The 21646-nt window shown below is 48.5% G+C and overlaps 1 protein-coding gene across 1 annotated transcript in view; it reads left to right on the top strand.

Moving 5' to 3' along the window:
• Nucleotides 1-21646, top strand: part of dgo (ankyrin repeat domain containing protein 6 diego) — a 151389-nt gene that overhangs the window by 95426 nt on the left and 34317 nt on the right. The gene's annotated exons all lie outside the window — the stretch shown is intronic.

Here is a 21646-nt window from a genome sequence, read left to right on the forward strand (position 1 = left end):
TTCCCCTCGCTTTGCCCACATGCTGCCGTGCGTCTTTCGATGCTGCCAAACAACTCTTTATGAGTTATATTTTCGGTAGCGATGGTTTTCTCCCTTCAAGTAACCATTTCTCCGTTTGAAACAGAGTCATTGTTCCGGCCCCAAACCGGTGTTGTGAGCTGCGGAGAAGTCTGAACGCCTACTTTACATTATATTAATTTACTTTACATTACTTACTTTACATAGACATGAGAAATGCATGTACAAAAAGGCTTCGTATTCTTTACTCGCAAGTTTCATGCATTTGTCCCCACTTGTCGAAATCTGAAACCTCTTCGGCTGCCTTTAAAAAAAGTAAGCGCCATCGCGCAATCACGAAATGATCCACTAATTTGAGGGAGTTTTGAATAAAAATGAAAGATTAGCACTTAGCTTCGCTTAACAGCTGAATGGCGAAAGCCTTTCCTCCTTCTTCTCTTATACCTTTTATCTCTATTTCTTCTTTCTACATCGTCTATTCTTCCTCTATCTTGCGTGTTTGTGCACTTGTTTTAATTTCATTCCTTTCTTTTCTTGGCTTCGACGTCGGCTACATTGGTATCCCAGGACTCCACTCTTCCACATACGAGAATGAAAGCCTAACTGCACGAAGGGGCAAACTATGATGACGTCAAATCCTATCTCGCGGAATCTTGCGAACAAATCTTGAGAACGGGAGATTTTCACTATGTAGAAAGGTTTTCGCCTTAAGACTTAAACTATCATTGGTCTGCTTCGAAGCAGCTAACCAAGTTCTTAAATTATCACTGGTGCGCTTAAAAGCGCCTAACCAGCTACTTAATTTATAGTTGATGCTCATGGAAATGTCTCGCATTTATGCAGGGAAATGCAAACTTTAGGGAAATTTGAACCATGTAATGCTTGCAGCGTGGCGCGAGTGCGCGTCAGTGAAGGGTTAGTTGTATACCAACGAGGGCCAACAAGAGGAGCTGCTTACGGAAGCCATCGACGGCATGTCCTTTAAAGGGACGTTTCTTTATATCCTAAAGTTCCTTAATGCGTGTGTCGAAGTTACAAATACGTTATTGCTCAAGACTTTATTTCATGTCATTTCATTTAATATCATATGGATCCGCACGTACGCTTTGCGGTGCTACCGAGCCATTCGTTCTGACACAGCTGCCGTTGGCCCATACCCCTTTGCTGTGGCACAATAGTCACAACAATGGAACAATCCCTGCGATTGAACAACACTCCCAGATCTTGCGCGAAGAGCCATCGAGTGTGCTACGCAATAGGTTGAAACATTAAAAGATATCGAAAAAGAAACGCAGAAATGGTTACAACCAGAGAAATAAAGAAAGGAAACACCGCAACGCGAAATTACCTGCGTCGTCAAACGCGTTACAGCATGAAAGGTACACCTTTGCGAGGGTCTTATCGGCGCAAAGATATACAAGGACGAGTTGAGGCACAAATGAAACCTACGCGCATATGCGCGCGCGACTCTTCTGTGCGAGAGCGGAACGGCGTAATCAATTATCTACGGGTGAAAGGAGAGGAGGGGGGGGGGGGGGGGGTGAGAGACGCGGTCCCCCGCTCGTCACATAGGCCGCTACAGCGTGATCGAACGGCTACGCCGTGCGCCGGCGCCGGGACCAGCAAAAACGCTTCTGCGCGTCGAAGACCACACAGGTTGGCTCCGTACCTCCTGGATGCTGCAATACCAAACAACCGCACGTGTATGAGCTGCAGCAGGCATTCCGTACACGCTGTCCTCTCAGCGCACCGGCCGGACGGAAACGGCGAGTCGGAGTCGGCAATCACAAAGGCCCGCCTTCCCTGTGTCGGCGTTTCGTCTCTGCCGTGATCTAGCGCCCCTATACACGCCGAGGTCAGCCATTTTGGGCGACCTGGCTGCCTGTCATGTCCTGCAGCCGACGCCGTTCGAATGCGCAATTCGATTTCGCCTTCTCCACAGCTCTCGAATGGGCGGCGAGGGGTGTCCTTTCAACAGCTTGTCACTCTGGGTGCGGGATACAATGTGGCCTCTGATGTTTGTACATCCAGAAAGACGGCGCTGCACTCTTTAGGGCCAACTGTTCATTGTCTGGCTTTGCCATCTTCGTTAGAGATGTAACTGAAGGTGCCGCACCCGGAGCCATTTCGATTTCATTGAAGCAGGAAGAGCTTTTAGCAAACGTGCATAAGTTTTCGATGGGAAGCGACTGGCGGACTTGCTCCGCAGATCTTGGCTTATACTCCTGTGGTGTCCACTGAGTAGAAATGCCCACTACGATCCGTGTTGAATGGTCACAGCCCTAGATACGGAGGCGATGACTCCACAAATATTTTTCGCGGGGTGTTATACGCCGCCCATCGTAAGAAAAAGGGAAAAGGGCGAACAAAAAAGTGGTGGGAGGTGGGGGGCATATGCAGTGCTTGGAAAATTTCAAGGGGTGTTCTGACATAGACACCCCCTTCCCCCACGAGGGGGGGGGGGGGGGGGAGGAACGCCTCGGGAAGCCCCTTACTCCCTAAATGTCATGTCATCGCGCCTTAAATTACCCTCGCTATTTGCGATTTGTATCAATGGAGCCGGGATCAGAAACACGTGACTGTATTAAATTTGTTGACAGCTTCAACGGTGCTAACATGATCACGTGGAGGGTGTTGCTGCGGCGTCAGAATTTTGTTTTCTTTTTAGATCAAGATGACGCGAGTTTAAGCTGCATCCGTTTTTCACATGTGGACTTAAGTTCCAGAGTACTAAGTCTGGTTCTGATTTACCACTGCGCACTCAGGGCTCCGGAGTCGTTGCGGCAGCTTGGCTGAGGTTCTAAATGTTTAACTGAAGGAAGCGCCATCTGCGTTCAGCGGACGGGGTGAGAACCATTGCTCACCCGGCGGCCATGGATCTTGGATTTACTGCCATTCCACGAAGGCTTGCACAGACAGGCCACACCCAGCGTCTTATGCACGACTTTTTTTTTATCTTTCCTCCAAACGGAAAAGACTTTATAAGTCCGTTGACTGAAATATAGACGTCGAGACTTCCATCGCCTTATTTAAGTGACGTAGACCTTCGCGACGGTACAATGCCTACGCCTCAGAGGCATTGTGGTGGGAACTGCCTACGACAACTTTGGCGCGTAAACGTCGCGCAAGAATGTATACGATCTCGACTGCGCGACCGTTAAATTTACGCTCGCGGTGCGTGGCAAGAGTGCCTTAAAACCCAGCCGAACCGCGAGGAGACGAGCGCATTTTTACGACACCCAGTGAGACGCTTAGACGACGGCAGCTCTGGAAAGCTCAAAGTACTTCGTTGCTGTTCTATTATTTCAGCATACTTTCCGTAGTAAACTTGGTAATCCATAGCTTCTACTGTCTCCCTCAGCCTAGGCTCTTTTTGCAAAGCCCGAAAGAGTTGGCTGAACGAACGAACTTATTATCTGCACAGTCTAGAAACGTGTCCGGCTTCGCAATGCTGCTTGCGCGGTCTCGAGCGCTCTTCGTTGGGAGGACGTTGCGGTGAGAACGTGACGGTCGTATAGGACTGCGTTGCGTATCTTGGGAAAGGAGAAGGGAGGGAGTGGGGAATCGGTCTTTCTTTCGAATCCTATATCTCAGAGATCGCGGAAGAATTGAATAATGTTGTGGGAAGGAATGCCTTCGGTTTTTTTAGGCGCTGCGCGTTCTCCGATCCCGTATTTCATACCGCCTTTCGGGAGGGGCAGGTGTGTACGCGTTTAAGGTGAACCATCTGAGGGGATGCTGTCACGTCTGCAGTGTATGCCTTCGGGCTATAGACAACCGCCGTGCTTCCATGCATTCACATGTATGCACGCAGGTTATTTGAAGCATCAAAAATAAAAATTTCGTAAATTTGCTTTTGCGAGGTTTATTTTTTTTAAATGCTCGCATTTTTTTGCGGGTTTACCGCCCACAGCGATCGCAGCAAGGAAACCTTTGTTGTAATAGAGATTCATGATCTCGCCTTATATTCCATTTGTGCCACACACATACCAACATTCTATTCATAGCACACGGCTGTTAAAAAATACAGGTACTTATGTATCGAATGTTCAGGCTGTGTAGTTAACTTTGCTAGTGCTCTCCACATAGGCCGATGGCCCGATGTTCGTTTTTCGCTTTTGTGCTGCTATAAGGTTGTTAGTGTTCTTTAGGATTTATTACTCGAAGATACGATTTGGATTGTTACAGCTAGGCGTGGGCGTCTACGGACACAACTTCAGCCGCTTACATCTTTGTAGTTTTAATCACAAGGACACGGAACAGCTAAATGTCTGTTATAAATGTGCTACCGAAGAAAAAAATAAAGGAAACTTAGGGAAGCACTGATCGTGCGTGATAGATTCTTGTCACGATCGTGAACTTAAGCATTTGCTGCTATTTGTATTTGCAGTCATTATGTTCTCGTGTACTTATATCGCTGATGGAGTTCCACACGCACGCACGCACGCACGCACGCTCGCACGCTCGCACACACACACACACACACACACACACACACACACACACACACACACACACACACACACACACACACACACACACACACACACACACACACACACACACACACACACACACACACACACACACACACACACACACACACACACACACACACACACACACACACACACACACACACACACACACACACACACACACACACACACACGCTATTTGAATGTACCTCTGGTGATCACGGCAGCAAGAGGCTAGATCCGAATTCTCTGGGCCCTGTAGGGCACCCCACCACATACATGCAGATTGTGCAGCATAGCCTGCTCGCAATACTGGGGCTGCGCTGACTGGAAATTACGCTGAACGCAGAAGCCGCGTGATACAGACGTTGCTCGCGCACGCCGCTGGCCATGTAACGGCGGCCGTTCACTCTGACCGTGATTGCGCGCTATTCACAAACCTCTGAACGCGCAAGCTATCACCCAGCTGCGCACATGAGAACGACTTCACAGTTACGGCGAGAGCAGCGGGCTAGATATGGCTCCCCTGCGCAGCGAGCGTAATTCGCGAGTCAAGCAGACAAAGCGTATCGCCTTTCGCGCGGTGTGCGAATATATGTAAGCGGCACCCATTCAGGCATACCAGAGACACCGAAGTGTAGGGGGGTGGAAGGAGAGATGTGTAATTTGGGAGGTGCAAGTTGGCAGGTACAGCATTTTGGCTGGCCTCTAATTTTCGGCTGCTGCGGCCTGCCGCCCTTCATCGCATATCGCACCGCGTCGCGTGCAAGCCGTAAAGCGAGGTGATCGCTCCACTCATCGCGGCAAAAACGTCGTTAAGGCCGAGCCTCTTCTTTCTGCCTCCAGGCAAGCCATCTTTGCATACGGCTTCCGCTGCGCGGCATAATTTTTCGCGCGAAGGCGCGCGAAGACGAATCGCTGGGTGTGGTATATGGTCGACACTCAATTCTTGCAGGGGATACCACATTCAAGCACCTGCTTTCATGCTCCGACTGCTTGGTATGCACATTTAAGTTTTTTTTTTTCTCTCTCTCTTTAAACTAGCTCCATGAACACTTTAGCTATTTATATATTAATACTTCATCTATCCTGACTTGCCGAGTCTGATCGAATCTCCAGAGGAAATTGAGGGTGTGGTGGTGTAAGCTTTGGCGGGGCGTACCGATAGGCGCCCCGCGCATGCAGGAGCAGGACATCCTGGGCAGAAGCCCCAATTTTCACAGCAAACACGCGGCTAATGTAGGAGGAGCGATGACACACTTGTTAGATTATTACAGGGTTGGCTGAGGGTGGATGCTGTAGACTGTATCACATTACGCCGGGACGCTGTATTTCGGCACCGATTTGCGGGTTGGAAACGAAGACGCAGCACTGAACCTGTCAGGTACCCGAAACGCATAGGTATATCTAATGCGGGAAATATGTTTATTTTCATTTTGGATCATTAACTCTGTGTAACTAAGATCAATAGAATAGAAATTAAAATAGAAGAAGCTTCTCTTTTATTAATATGAAGCAAATAAGTTGCAAGAAACATGTCATGATCATTATCAACTCAACTATGTTCCCTGCAACACAAATGCCTAGAAACACCACACGCATCATTCGAGCAGTGGGAGGCAGCAGTGTCGAGCAATCATCCATTAGATCGGCGCCAGCTCATCGACTGGGCAAAGATGGTTGCGGAAGCCATCGGTGCTCAGAAGAATGCGGATTGCTGTGTCTTCATGCCTTTGTTCAGTTAATGCTTTCAATCAATCAATCAATCAATCAATCAATCAATCAATCAATCAATCAATCAATCAATCAATCAATCAATCAATCAATCAATCAATCAATCAATCAATCAATCAGTAATCAACCAATCAACAAATAAATAAGTAAATTTCCTCGACACAAGCTCGATTGGCTCTGCTGCAGCGCTATGCGAAATAAGAGGAGTGGAGGTCTGGACCAGTTGGTACATTATGAAGAGGATAACCAGTCAGAAGAGGACAAGGACGAGAGGAGAGTAGGACACGACGACGACTGGACTAGTAAATGTGCTTTATTGAAAACAGCAACCTCCCAGCAAAGCTAACAGATCAGATAGCACAATCAGTGTTAGATTCCGGACATGTGAAAACAATTCGGAACTATCGCCGGAGATCTAGGAAGCCAAAATCTTTTTCCAACAAGGGCACTGCAGTAGAACTGATACAGTTATCTACATGCTTGCTGATGAAGTAACCCCCAAGAATTTCGCGCTCTTCTTTGCCGCTATTCTGCCAAGAATTCCGAGATAGCACAGCAGAGGGTAGCAACCACATTTCTTACAATGGCGGGGTAAATTGGCTCCTTTATCCTAAAAACAAGGTAGTTGTGGTGTTTACGCGAGCGATCAGTCATGCATCGGCCATACCTTTTTGTGTGTAAGCGAAAAATTATAGACCACGTCCCTGGCGCATAGAGCGAACTATGCGATCTCAATGCGACCTGTGCGGTAATCGAGAGAATCTATCCGCTGAAAAAACAATTTATTTGGTACAGGTATATTGGTCCCTACACTATCGGCGCTATTTGTGTGTGCGAGCTCAAAGTTTCAGACTGAAACTACCAGTAGATAAGCATCTTGTACAGGTCTGTGTTTTTCCTTCAATCTTTTCTTCAATATTCTTCAACTACTTAAGCGAAGCGCAGCCAGAAAGATTGGTTGTGGTTTGGTTTGGTTTGCGGGGTTTAACGTTCCAAAGCAACTCGCACTATGAGAGACGCCGTAGCGGAAGGTTCCGGAAATTTCGACAATCTGGGATTTCTTAACGTGCACTGACATCGCACAGCACACGGACGCGTTGCTTCTCGCCTCCATCGAAAAGTGGCCGCCCGGCCGGGATTCAATCCCGCGTCCTTGGGAACAGTAGTCGAGCACCTTAACCACTGCACCGCCACGGCGGGGAAGCCATAAAGACGGATTACATGCTCTTGGCTGAGGCTATACGATATTTCACGCTTAACAGATAGATTATCTCACATTTCACAGCATTCAGAAATGAAAACGATCGACACTGAAAAAAAGTGTTGGCAGTTCTGAGGAGATTAAAAACAGCCGCAATACATGCAGGAAAAATAGCCGCAAATTGCTGTATTGAAATCTAGAAGAAACTGAAAAACATGCGCGTGTCAAATGAATGCATCTGCTCTGTAAGACCAAATATCTAAACCTTTATTCGCTTGTTCCGAACCGCGAATACAATGTCAACCCACAAAAAGTGTGTGAAAACTTCGATGTCATCGATCCAGGAGAGGTGGCCACGGCCTTCAGGCATCCTTCCCCAACCTTCTGCATCACGAGCAGACAGGCACGCGTGGGGATTCACGCCTGACACGAGCATCATTTTCGAAAGAATCTCAGTGAGTGTGAGACGAGATGGGAAAATGGCGGCGCCACGCCTTTCAACCTCGTCGGCTCTTTTCCCATCGTCAACGAGCGCAGCACGCTGTCAAAATTCGCGGGTAAGTGTGCCGCACGCCTTTCGCGCGTCCAGATATACTGAGCTCGTCGCTGACGTCAACCCAGAGGCGAGAACGGCCACGCACGTTTGGTAGTGCCGCGAAAGAGTTCTCGATAGAGTACGGACAGACTGGCTGATTGCGTTGACGGCCTGCCACTTCGGACTGGGACTCTCGCTTCCAGAAGACCGAGATACATCCACGCCATACACGCCACGCAGATTTGCTGCCTCTAGCCGATGGAGGTCTTGAATGGCTGCTGTTCCAGCGAGCTAAGGTAGCACTGTGGGACATTTTCTCTACGCCTGTGGAGACGAATCCATCTTGGAAGAGAACTAGGGCATGCATCAGAACTACATGAGAGAGAAATAGGCTCTGTCTTGGAGCACTCTGACTGTTTCGGTTTGAGTGGTCGCTGGAACGCTTCACACAAGCACATTTAAACAGGAATACAGCCGGACATTTTTTAAACATATATGTCGGAGTGTAGAAGATTGGTTTGGTTTTGTGGGGTTTAACGTCCCTAAGCGAATCAGGCTATGAAAGACGCTGTGGTGGAGGATACCGGAAATTTCCACCACCTGGGGTTCTTTAACGTGCACTGACATAGCACAGCCCACGGACACCTTGCTTTTCACCTCCATCGATCCCGCATCCTTGGGCACAGTAGTCGAGCGCTTTAACCACTGCACCATCCCGGCGGAGTGGAGTGTAGAGGAGTAGAACGTGATGAAAAACGGTTTAAAGAAAGTAACATGATTTTAGTTATTCAAGCTTATGAACACAACGTGTAGAGGTTAATGCAGATGCTTTATGACTCGCAAATGACTGAAATGCCGAAATGCAGTGAACTTTTTATGCTACGTAAAAAAGTGCATTGCAGTCTGTATTTTGCAAAGCTACAGTCAGCTGAACGTGCGTTAGACAATTTCGCCCATAAGGAATTGAAAATACGGAGATTTTACATGACTACATAATATGCGCCCTATCAACGCAGAAGTATGCCTTTGCAATATGCTATAGCGCTACTTCTACTAAAGTCGGCGGAAGAGCAAACGGTGAATTCAGCTGATATTCATTGTTTGCACGGGGCAATGGACCATGTTTTGTAAGTTGTCGCGAATTCTTTTAGAGTTCGTTGTTTGGCCCTTTTCACATCGGCTACGTTCGCTTTCGGCGAGAAACACTGTATTCCAAGTACGATCTCTGTCTTTTAAATAGATAACGACTGGTGGTAATCGGCGAAATATGAATTAGGAATATAATATAAACATAGCTTCTAATCGTAGCTCTTCATTACTGATACACGCTCTTTAAATTGTCCGATGTCTAGCACCGCCTTTAATACCACGGCCTGTGGTACACACATTGGTTGTGAACTTTCAGAAATGACATCACGAGTATTGCGACTAATAGTAGAACTTCTGTATAATATTATATATAAGGCAAAGAACCGAATGATTCTGCGTGATATGTGTTCCCCAATTTTTTCCGTGCATATTACTGCGAAATACGAGGTCATGTTCGCCAAAGTTCTTTCATTTGAAACTTGCAAGTGAGTGATTTGTGCAGCACAGGTAGCTATCCCATAACTGATGCTGCGGTCAGGCATACACAGCGTCAAACGTCATTTGGGGGCGTTATTAAGAACGTTGGCGCCATATTATTTCTAGTTTTCAATATGCTGCTCTATATAGCATTTAGTCACGGAGATCAGGTATCTAAATAGACACCCCGAACTTTCCCGAGAGCATCACAGGTGACCGAGTAAGGATTCGGGTGGTTCTCGTGCTCATGGATACGGAGTACCCATCTGGTCGCATAAGGTGTTAAACGAGCTCCATACCGTCACTTCCCTTGGCTCATGAAAATAAGACAAAAAAAAAAAAAAAAAAAGGAAACAAAAACCAGTCACATGGTGCTCATTAGCGCTCGTGACCCATATTTGTTTCTTGCTCACCATTTGCTTTAACCAAAGCGTGACCGGTGCTTCGTCGCAAAGCGTGCCATTTCCCGTTCGTGACACGCATTGTTACGGGCCCTGTTTTCCCACGAGAACCGATAATACGCAGTCAGTACACGAGAGAGGCTTTGTATTTCGCCGCCTCCCTCCTTTCTGCCCAACGCACAACGCAAAAAAAAAAAAAAAGAAAAAAGAAAGGCATACACGACCTTTGTGTAACCCGGCTGATCAGCAATAGCGCACGCGATGGGAATCTCGCAAACCTCATTTGATGGGCGCCTGGCCAGGCAAGCAGGCAGGCGTAACCCAGATAACAGTCTTCTCCGAGCACGGGGTAGTGGCTAGGCGCAGTCTGGGCGCGGCCATCTCCACCCCGGCGGGCGCTGTTGTTTGCTTTGCGCATGGGTCGGCGTGGCTTCAGCGTCAGCACCTCGATATCTTAATTAAGATGCTTGTTGATGCCTAGGCTTCGTAGTGTGTACAGCAAGTAAAATACATCAAAGTGAAAAAAAAAAAGGAATTGACATTTGATGTATGTTGCCGACGCCTTCGATTTTGCGCTGATATGCGGAGTTATATATCGCTTTTCTCAGGCTACATGCTCCGAGATTTAACCTTTGACACGAGCTAATACCCTTTGCTTTCTTCTTTGCGCATATTTAGATTGGACAGAGTTTTGTAGCCAGCCTTTCGCACGCTGCGTATCTCGTTCTCCCCGTGTCCTCGCTACGTGACTGTGTTTACGCAGTGTGAGGTCAAGAATCGGTGCTGAAACTTTTCTTACTTTAAAACTTTCGCGACTTCCTCAAAGCGGTCGTAGATCGGGATGCTTGGTGTCGGCCATTGAAACGAATTCATTTCATTATAGTACACTTAAGCTTGCTTCACGCATTTCTTCTTCAACGCATCCAAACATCAACTAACGATTTTTCTTGAGTTTCGCTTTTGATATCCAACACCTGCGGCACGGGGAGTACTGAAGCTTCTGGTAGGTGTGCTTCACTCACCCGCAGCTAGTAAACAAAAAATGTTTTGGTCGAGGAGTCGAACAGCAGGTTAAAACTCGTTGAACACGGCCAACTGCAAATTATATACTACGCACGTCATCGCGTCGGTTTTCACTTCAACTTCTGTTACTCATTAGCATACATTCTAAAACTGTGAATTTCGGTTACTCATTAGCATACATTCTAAAACTGTGAATTTCGGATCATGCTGGAAAAACGAAACAAAACAAAGCGGTGAGATGTAAGATTCTAACAAGTGCGCCTTTTAGCGACATAACAAGAGCGACAGGCACAAAATCAGAAGAACATCCTTTACAAAGTACAATGGAAAGCTTTGGGACTAAAATCATCAAAATTGATATGAAATGGATTTTACGTGCACCAGCTCGTGAGGGGAAAATTAAACAGTAGAATTTAGTATAGTACACTAGCTGCGTGGGAAACAAACGAGATACAACAATGTAACGAATGCCCACTGATTCGGCTACTGCTGCAATGTAGAAGAGAGACAAAAACCTGCACACGGTAAAAATACGCGTTCCTTAATCTGCATTCGTATGCAATATGTTGATGGCCTTATTCAAGTAATCAGATTATATATAGTATAACACGTCGTTGCTTCTGCAGCGCCCTTTGCAGTTGTATTGTGTGCAAAGTGATCCCGCGTTCTCGCAAGCATCGCCTTTGCTTCGCATGCGTGAAGGCACTTTTGACGAAGGCGCTGTTCAATTCTTGCTTCAGGCACGCATTCGTAGTTAGTGCCCAAAAGAGACCCTCCGTGTGCGTGTGCTACGTGCGCGTTTGATATGGTTACTTCATTGCCCTGGCGCAGGCACGGCCGAATATCAGTGACGGAGGCGCGCGTTTGCCGCCACTGCTCAAGTCCGGCCGTGCTTTAGAGTAGTATTTATCAGACGCATGCCCGGCCACCTTCTCCAGCAACCTTGCAGAGTCCTTCCAATCTTGCATGTGTGTCTACGTTTCTTCGAACCCGTCTTTCTTTTTTTTTTTTTTTGCTGTTTTGTTCGTCATTCCATCTCATCAATCCCGATACCGGGTAGCCTATATCAGGAATGGCTCTGGTTAGCCCCTCCATCCTTAGTTAGTTCGGCTGTTAGCTCCTTATGGTTTGGTCTATCTCAGTCATCCACTCTGAGACCGCTGAAGATGGCCATTGGGCGGGGGATTGCGCAGAGTCTAGCCAGCACGAAAAGTAAGCAACATGCTCGCACACAAGCACACGCGAGTGGGCGCTCCTGCTTCGGTCGTGTGTGTGTGCAGTTTGGCGCTGCTGCAACCGGTTTGGGAAAAACGCCCGCATTACTTCAGCGGCCGCCGAGCACGGCTCGTCCGGCAGCCGCGCAGCGGCCGCTGACCTCGCGCCACATAGCGGCGCGTCGCGACGCCGCTTGTAGAGAAGAAGGCGGTGCGGTGCGTCTGCGGTTGTGGCGGGATGTTCTCCAGAAACGCGGATCCTCCCTTTAGCCTCCCCTACTTCACGAGAGCGATTTTGTCGGCCCTCTTCCGTGCTTCTACCCTAGGGTGACACAACTCGGGACAATTTTGAGCGTTTGTGTACTTTTACATGCGTTAAGACATTTTTCGGGGCTTGGCGCCGATGATATATGGGTAGTCTTAGGCTAAGTCGAGCTTCCGGTTTATCCGAACAACCGCTTCGGACCCCGAACATCACACTATCAAAAATACTCTTTGGGACGGCTCATGACTCGAGAAAAACATTCCATCTCCTATCGGGTTTGAAATGTAGACAGTTGGCTGTTATCCCAGGGTAGTCAAAGGCAGCCGCTCTTGAGGAGTCGACCTGCAGCGCCGTGTGGGGCAGTCGCTTCCGCCTGTGCCAGGAATTTCTTGCTTATAGAAAATACTAAAGTTCCGAATATTTAGCGAAAGTCCTAGAAATGCACTGAGCTTATAGGACGTCCTCCTCTCACACTTAGCTTCGCTCCACACAATTGCAGTATAAATCCGCTTTTGCTGTAGATCAGTGCAATTATCCAGACTAGCTTGTACCCGTGGCCGTGTTTTCCCGCCTATACTTGTAGCTGATAACTCCTTTTTTTTTTTTTTGGTTTTTGATTCTCTTGTTGTGAATTCTACAATTTTGAAATGCCCTCTCTCTGTTAGGATACTCTTCTCGCAATTTTCTTGACGCTTTCTAATGCGTCCTTTTATTAACAGTCTGCTTTAGTCTTGTGCATCTTTTCTGTACCATCCCCTGGCTGTGAGACTGCGTATTTTTCAAAAGAAGTTTAATTACTCTCAGGGCAGTGCTTTGTGCATCATTTGCCGGTGGTTAGCATGATGCTTCTGGCTACCTGATTTCCTCCGAGCATCATTACGCCGGATAAACATTTCAACAGTTTCTTTCCACCTGCCGTCCGCGCACAGTGATGAATATTTATTTTTTCTTTTTTCTTTCTGCTTACGTGCGAGCGTCAACAGATAAGCAATCTCCAGAGAAATCTAGCCAGGGGCACCTGTCAACACATATTTCCGGGACGGAAAATAATGGCGTTGTAAAAGATGCGCGCCTTGTCGAATTTGATTCGGTCCAGAGTCACCCTGGCAATGCCAAAAGGGACCGCTGCAGCATCTCAGAAGCCCGCGGGAAAGTTATTTAGGAAAGCGTCGGTCGTGTGCTTGTCATCTGAGGCCTTTCCTTGAAGCTGTTATTAATGATCGTTTATATATAGGGGGCGAAGAAGCGAAAGCCTTCTCCCATGCGTGATCGAAACGCCTGGCGATGTGCAGTTGCAGATATCTATTAATGTGAATGCATTTTCGTTCGGCTCTTAATTGTTTCCAGCTGTCATGACTGCGAAGTGTTAGGAGACGCAACTTTCTCTGTCCACCATGTTGCGTTCGCCATTTACTGCAGTGACTTAGAACTCTGGGAAATTATTGTTAACTCAGTGAAAATGGATTATCTGTCTCTTCTTTTTCGGTATGCTGATGTCCCGCAAGAAAGAGGCAGCGCTTGTTCCTGTGGTTTCTTCCTTTCGTCCCCGTTTCTTCGCGCTGTTTTTTCTGGAAAAGGTTTATGCATGAGGTAACTGAATCCGAAAAATCCCCGCCCCTCAATTCAAGTCGTTGCATTCTCACTGCGAACTGGCTGTCGACGAAGTGAACGGCTTGGTATTATTATGGTGGTGAGTGATGAGGATGATGATTTCACTTTAATCGCGTAAGCACTGCATAGATAAAGAGCACCATGTCTATCGCGTTTATTTCCTTTGTGTGTGTGCGTCTTCACGTGGTGAAGTCGAGCGTGAGGTGAACAATGTAACTTCAGTGCAGAGAGAGCACCCCGTTCCAAAATAAATCACCGCAAATACTGACGCTCTGCGCTGTATAGATAAATAGAATTTGCAGCTTCAATGCCTCGTTGCTTGCAAGCAATCATCCAGGCCCTATAGCTTCCACAGCAACGGGCGTATATATTCGGCCTCCGTGCTCAAGGGTAAAAAAAGCAATATTCAAAAATAAAAATGTGAGCGCATATACACTACGCATGCACGCATGCCAGATGAGGTGTGTCTAATAAGCTCTCTCCATTGATCCCGCGCTGGGGTTCCGTTCAATCCGTTCGCAATCACTTAAACCAGTCTAGCGCATGGGAGCGAGAAGTCCGTATACGTGCGCACCCCCGGCCGCTGCGCGAACAGTAGCGGCTGGCTCAGGCTCAGTCATGCGTGCCGTGCCCCCGAATTAGTGCATTCCATCGTACTCGAGCGACCGCATAAAAGAACTGGAGCACCGTTGCAACCGTTAAGACACAAAAATAGCAAGAATAACGCAGTATATATCCAGAACGAGAGCGAGAAAAGGAGACCGACGCATCACGCTCCCAGTCCTCATCTCTGGATCCGAACTAGATGCGGACTGAACGTGGTTCGATCTCGATTAATCCCCGCTGTGCGAAGCCTGTTTCCACAAAGGCGCGGCGGCGCTGACTGGCTTGTCGATAATCTCCGCCTGTACGCTGCAGCATCGCCGTGAGATGCGTCGTCGTCCTATCGTTGGCTCCTCGTTATGGTCCGCGCTGGCTGGAGTTAATTGGACGACCGCGGAGGAAACAAATCGCGCTCATCAATTCGGACGTGATGGTGTGTGCGTATGGTATCCGCACCACTTGGGCTTCGAGGTTGCGTCATCGGCTGCCGCTCGCTGTTGATGCGTTCAATTATTGCTGCCGCTAGATCTCTTGCTGTGCTCCCGCCCGCTAGGCCGGTAAAGAGGATCCCAGACGAAGCAACGTTCCAGGTCGTCCTGTCCCAGAACGAGCGGATCCTGTAAATCAGAGTAGGCAAACAAGCGGAAATGTATTTCGGGATTCTCCGAGCGGGAGTCGATCTGTTTCTGCATAGCATGCTCTCTGTGAGTGGAATGCTTATCATTGTGGACTGTCTCCTGCGGTGACAGGAGTCCATTATGTAGCGGTTGCCTTTCTGTAGTGGTTATAGATACTGCCCGAACACGGACATGTGAATTTGCTAAATAAAAGTATTACACGATGATTGGTCAAGAAATAAAAAAAGCAAAGGTTAGCGGTCGTTTGTCTAGTTTAGAAAGGTGTTCCGCATAATAAAACTTCCCCAGATAAGTCCATTCTAAATTGGCTTCAAACGACAAATGAGTTTATGGGGGTGATTCGATCAATGCTCTTGCAATATTGGGAAGCACTGCACTCTCTTCCGGGTCGCTCGCTTTTTTATAACTTTTCTTTCTGCAGTGCGTGAGCAGAGTTTAAAACTGCTAGAAATACTTTTGTATAAAGGCACAACCTCAGCGTCCATCTCTTCCTGGTCGAGAGATTAAGAATTGTATAGGAATCAAGCCTAGGCAGAGTGGTGCAGCTGCTTGGAGCCGCATACGCAGCGCGAAAAGTGGAGCTGTGGAGAACGAGCTGTCAAAAAAAAAAAAAAAAGAAAATTATATATATATATATATATATATATATATATATATATATATTCGCTGTGACTTCTCTCGTAAATGCGGCAACTGAGTGCAAGTGCGCGAATCGGAAAAACAATGCAATGAAAGAAAAGAAAAATGGGGTGAAAAGTGTGTACGGGACACAGACGACTTTGTGGTAAGAAATTCAATTCGCGCTGCTTAATTCGAGATGTACTATAACGCAAAAAATCGTGTTTCACGGACAGCGTTGTCACGGGAAGCGCCGACTAAGCACGGAGTCCTCTACACGAGGCTCTCTCGCGGTAGGATTTAAAAACCGAGGCAGGTTGTGGTCCTGGGCACCGTCTCGTCTTCGCTGAGATGACGGAAATATGGCGGAAGTGCGCGCCTAGTACCGCACCCCCATTACTCACTCGGGTCATCGCGCCGTTGACGGACGGACTTTGTTTTCGGTAGCGACCTGTTTTTGTTTTTGTTGACGGTGACGTCGTCTCATTCGCTGACGGAGCGCCTGTCGTCGATGGGCACGGCGTCGACGGGGCCGGAAATAACGAGGCGTCCAAGAAATGATGGTGCTGATGGCTGCCACGATGTCACTACTCACGACCTCTCTCATCTTTATTTTATTGCGAGAAAACTAGCTGTACAGGTGGACGGGAGCGCTCAGCCCATGCGGAACGGGCGTCCACCGATTCGCACATCTGCAGAAGGCGACGGCGACCGCCCAGACCTATGTTTAGATTGATTCAGTAGGCGTGGTGGTAATTTTACGTCCCTTTTATGTGTTAAGCACTACGCCACTCGCCTAAATGACACATATCTTAATTAGTGCCTTTGTTTACCTCGCACATACTCATTAGCACACAGTGGAAAGCTACCACGTCATGTGAAAGACCATCGGCGTAAATATAAAGCCTCACTTTAACCAAGCCATACGAGCCAATTGGCTTGGCCAATTGACTACTAATTGGCTGGCCAATTAGTAGCGCTTTAATCGGAATTCATACTGCTCCGAGGGTTGCCAGTCCATCTTTGCCATCCCATCTCAAAGTAAAACCCGACAGGTCGCTCTAATTCGGCGATATCACGTGATCCCGTGCCATCACACACGATATGACGACTCGTCAGTGCCCGACCCAAAAATTCGAAACAACACTGAGGGAAGATCGTGCGTCGGCTTTAGGTGATATTAAGGATCCAATCGTGTTGTCCGGTACTTTTGCGCTCTTTTAAAGAAGCAAATAGAAACAAGCTAAACAATAGATCAGACCAGTTGGAATCCATAAATACACTAGACATTTAACCTCGTGTTTTGTGCATGGCAACCTCAGTTGGTTATGTGCCATTAAACCCAATCAAGCGCAAAATAACACAACAAGGCCACTTGTATTCCAACGTTAGTGTATGCATTGTCCTGTTGTTTATAAGGGAATGAATTAGTTAATAGGTTAAATGTCTAGGATAAAATCCTCCGGAGTTATTCGAATGCTTACGATCTGGCCAACACGGCAAAATATAGCTTTCTCGTTTATTTATTTATTCACAGTACACTGCAGACCCTGAAATAGGCCTTGGATGAAGGGGAAGCAAATACATAATGGTATATAAGCAGTGATACAACAGAAAACGAACATGGTTACGTGCGCAAAGAAAACAACAACATTCACACGTAGGAAAACATTACTCCAAGCCGCCTACAAGGCAACACCCTCATTTGTCAATACGGAAGCCTTAATGACGCAGGCACTGAAGCGCACATGTACAATAAACATTCGTTTACGGCTCACCTCTTCGCCGCGCTTGAAGGCCGTTACCCCCGAAAGGATTAAAGCTGGAAGCCTTCGCGTGCCTCTGGGTGCGAAGGTCCCATTATGCAACCACTCAGTGACCCCACATCACGACATAGAATAAGCTTCCTCGATGCCCGTTCCCTAGCGATTCCTTGCCCGCATCTCATGCATTCCCCGAGGCATGTGAACCGTGCCTCATTACGACGCCTCCTCGCGCGATGCCGCACGGAAGCCGCATTGCTACACTGTGTCTCTGCGCAGCCCTTCTTCGGCCTCGACAATTTTCTCCGCCACGATGCCTATCTCGTGTGGCGCCGAAATCGTCGGTTCTGGTTGCCAGGTCGCGTGCGTCGACAAGACCTTCGCCGCGGGCTGTCGGCACACGCGTCGCGAGAGCCAATTACGGGTCTCTTCGAATCGCAGTACTGACCACGATGCCGAATCAGTGGGCGGAGGAACCAAGGGGAGGGACTCATAACGGCGCTGTAGGGGGAACGCGGCGTGGTCTTGCGTATACACGCCCACAGCGATCGACAGAAATAGCGGTTGTTTGCCGAACGTCCTCCAGAATCTTCCGCGAACTGTCTTTACAGTGCCATCGTGCAGCGCTGAGCTTGATGATCTGTTTTGATTGGGGTTGGACTGCAGTGTTGTTGTATGCCATTGCAAAGAAAAAAAAATGTCTTAATTAGAACCGAATATCCTTATTTGGATCCGCCGTGATCAGCCCTCCATGTTGTCGCCGTTGGCATAGTGAGCGAAAAATAGTATTTGGTAGCTGACATGGCCGTGCACTGTCATCATCATCATCACCACCACCACCCTGCAGGATACAAGGATACAAGGATACAAGGCAAGCGGAGGCCAAAACGCTGGTGGGATGCAGAAGCAGCACAAGCAACCCAGAGGCGAAAAGAATTATGCCGTAATCACAGACATGCCCTACGTACAGGGGGAGAGCAAGTGGTGGTTGATGAACTTTGGCACAATTACAGAGCAGCTAAGCAACAGGCGGCAGTCATTGTACAGAAGAAAATTAACCACATGAGCTCTCGACTTCTGACTGAGCTCAAGGAGGCTGGCCCTGATGCTGCACGCAAATTCTGGCAACATTTAAGAAGAGACGAGGCGAACCCATCAACCTGCACAAAACTTGAAGACCCAAGCACAGGTGAAATCTATAAGAAGTGTCTCCAATATGTGACTACATACATGGCCCATAAGATGGGAGCACAGCAAACCAATACGTCTGTATTGGAAACAGCGTCGACAGTCCAGCCCGGAAACAGAGACCTCATCACGCCGAGAGAGCTAGACAGGGCCATAAAACGCATGAATGGTCGCACAGCAGCAGGCCTGGACGGCATCCCCATCCAGTTAATAAAAAAAGCAGGGCCCAAGACCAGGGAGCTCCTAAGAGATGCCCTTAACGTAGTGATGACATCAGCCTCCATCTCTGAAGAATAGAAGCATTCTAGAGTCCGGCTTGTGCCCAAGCGAGGTGGAGATAAGAAATCTGTGAAAAACTATCGCCCTATCACAGTAACACTGGTACTCTACCGTCTCTTTGCCCACATCACCAACTCGCGGCTTCACAGATGGGCAGAAAACGCGGAGGTGCTTGGAGAGCTACAGAATGGCTTCAGACAAGGCCGCTGCATCGAGGATAACCTTTTTATTGTCACCCAGGCCCTCGAGATTGCCGCTAAAGAGGACAGGCAGCTACTGCTGGGCTTCCTTGACATCTCCGAGGCATACGACTGCATTGACCATTGCACCCTGTGGGCAGTGCTGAGGAGTATCGAGATGCCGGAAGAATGGCTACAGCTGCTGAAAGCCATATACGCACAAAATTGGGCTGTCATACAGTGGGACAACATGGTGTCGGAGCCGGTAACCGTATCTCGTGGTCTTAGGCAGGGATGCCCCATGTCGCCCATACTTTTTATGCTCTATGTGTCCCGTATGACAAAACGACTTGCAGACAGTGGTGTGGGTTTTGACCTCACATACATGGAAAATGGTATTTCCCAGCATCGCCGCATCCCAGCCCTGCTGTATGCTGACGACATCGTTTTGATGGCGGACTCAGTCCCGGACCTCCAGACCCTGCTGGATATATGCTCGGAGGAGGGTTCAGACCTTGGCATGAGTTTCAACGCCAGGAAATCGGCGCTCCTGGAGCCCAATAGTATTAAAGCAGGAGGCGAGAAGCCAACCATGCGACTCCAGGGAACCGAGATTACCTGGAAAACGGTGTACAAGTACCTCGGCGTCGAACTGACTGCTGAGAGAGCGTATCTGAGGGACTATGAAACAAAGCTCCGCGCCAAGGCATTGGCGAGGAGAGCGCTCCTTGGCTCCAGGGCGCTGTGGACGTTCAGCCGTTTCGAGGTTGTTAGGGCCCTGTGGAAGTTGGTGGCCGTACCTGGGCTCACTTACGGAAACTCCGTACTGTGCATCTCTTCAGCTACACGGGGGGCCCTCGAGGTCCGCCAACGTGAGGCTGGCCGCCTTGCGCTGGGAGTCCATGGATATGTCACGAACGAGGCCGTACAGGGCGACCTCGGATGGTCGTCCTTTGAAGCGCGTGAGACCACTGCCAAACTTGCCATGCAGCGTTGCCTGAGTGCTCTGCCCGACGGTAGATGGCCCAGGGAGGTGTACAAGTACATAGTACTTAAATGCTCCTACACCAAGTGGATGCTCCGAACTCGGAGGCTGGCCGAAAAGTACGGAATTCCGCAAGCCGGCCTGTCAGAGGTACCCCAGCCTGCGTGGAGAAAGAAGATCCGCAACCAGGTTCGGGAAGCGGAAACAGAGAGATGGCTCAGAGAAACACAGGCGAAGTCATCTCTGGCGGTATACTCCAGTGCCAAGCATACCATCACTAAAGCAAACCTCTACGACAACACACGAGGTAGCGGGCTGCTTTGCGAGGCACGGAGCGGCGTGCTGCGCACAAGGACAATACGAGCCAAATACACCGAGGGCTTGGATACCCGGTGCCCCAGGTGCGGCGCGGCCGACGAGACCATCCAACATGTAGTGATCGAGTGCCCAGAACTGCGACCCGCCCCCACTACAACAGCGACAACACCAACGGAGGCGCTTTTGACAGCACTCGGTCTACAGTCGACGTCACTACCCGAAGAGACTAGGGTAATCATGGGGGTAATTCCGCAAGCCGGCAGTGGAGACGACAAAGCGCCGCCTCGAGGACTGGTGGCGCAACAGAGAAGCCTGTTAAATTTCTTCTTTCTCTCTCTTTCTTACTTTTTCGGACTATTTGACTGAACATTTAGCATAGAATTTTCTCTCACTCCTCAATATTTATCTACCCGTTTCTCCTGGCCTGATCCAGAACTTTGTGATCCCCCGATACAAAGGGGAATGGCCGCATCATCATCATCATCATCAGCAGTGGGTATAGTCAGGCTGATGATGATGACGACGATGGCCGTGCACTGTCTGGTCGTTGGGTTTTGTGGCATATCACCAGACCACATGACATGACAGAATTGGTATGAACTACCTGCTAAGGCAGCGCTTTTGACATTGCAAGTGAGGACAAACGAACTCATTGGGACCCTTGGATCCTAGTTGGACATCACATGACAGCCCCCGTCCCGTGCCCGCGGGTAGGACTTTCACCTCAAGATAAAGAAATGTCTGGCCTTCGACTCGACTGAACCTGATTTCCAGAGCGGAAACTCGGTTAACCATGGTCATACATGGTTTGCCGTGGTTTACTTCTCCATGGCTGTCTAGGAACGGCAAGGAAATGCAGCCGAAGCGCTGGTTCCAACACGCTACTCCTGCATGGCTGCCTGCGAACTTCAAGGACATCACAGCCGGGTGTAGACGACACGGACGTGCCGAGGGCATTCTGAAGGGGGAGATCGCAGGAGGCGACCCAGATACATGCAGTCATTAGTGTTCTAATTTTTTTTCAAACTC

The sequence above is a fragment of the Amblyomma maculatum genome, chromosome 1 (genome assembly GCF_055883805.1).
Source record: "Amblyomma maculatum isolate TAMU_Amacu chromosome 1, ASM5588380v1, whole genome shotgun sequence".
NCBI lineage: Eukaryota > Metazoa > Arthropoda > Arachnida > Ixodida > Ixodidae > Amblyomma > Amblyomma maculatum.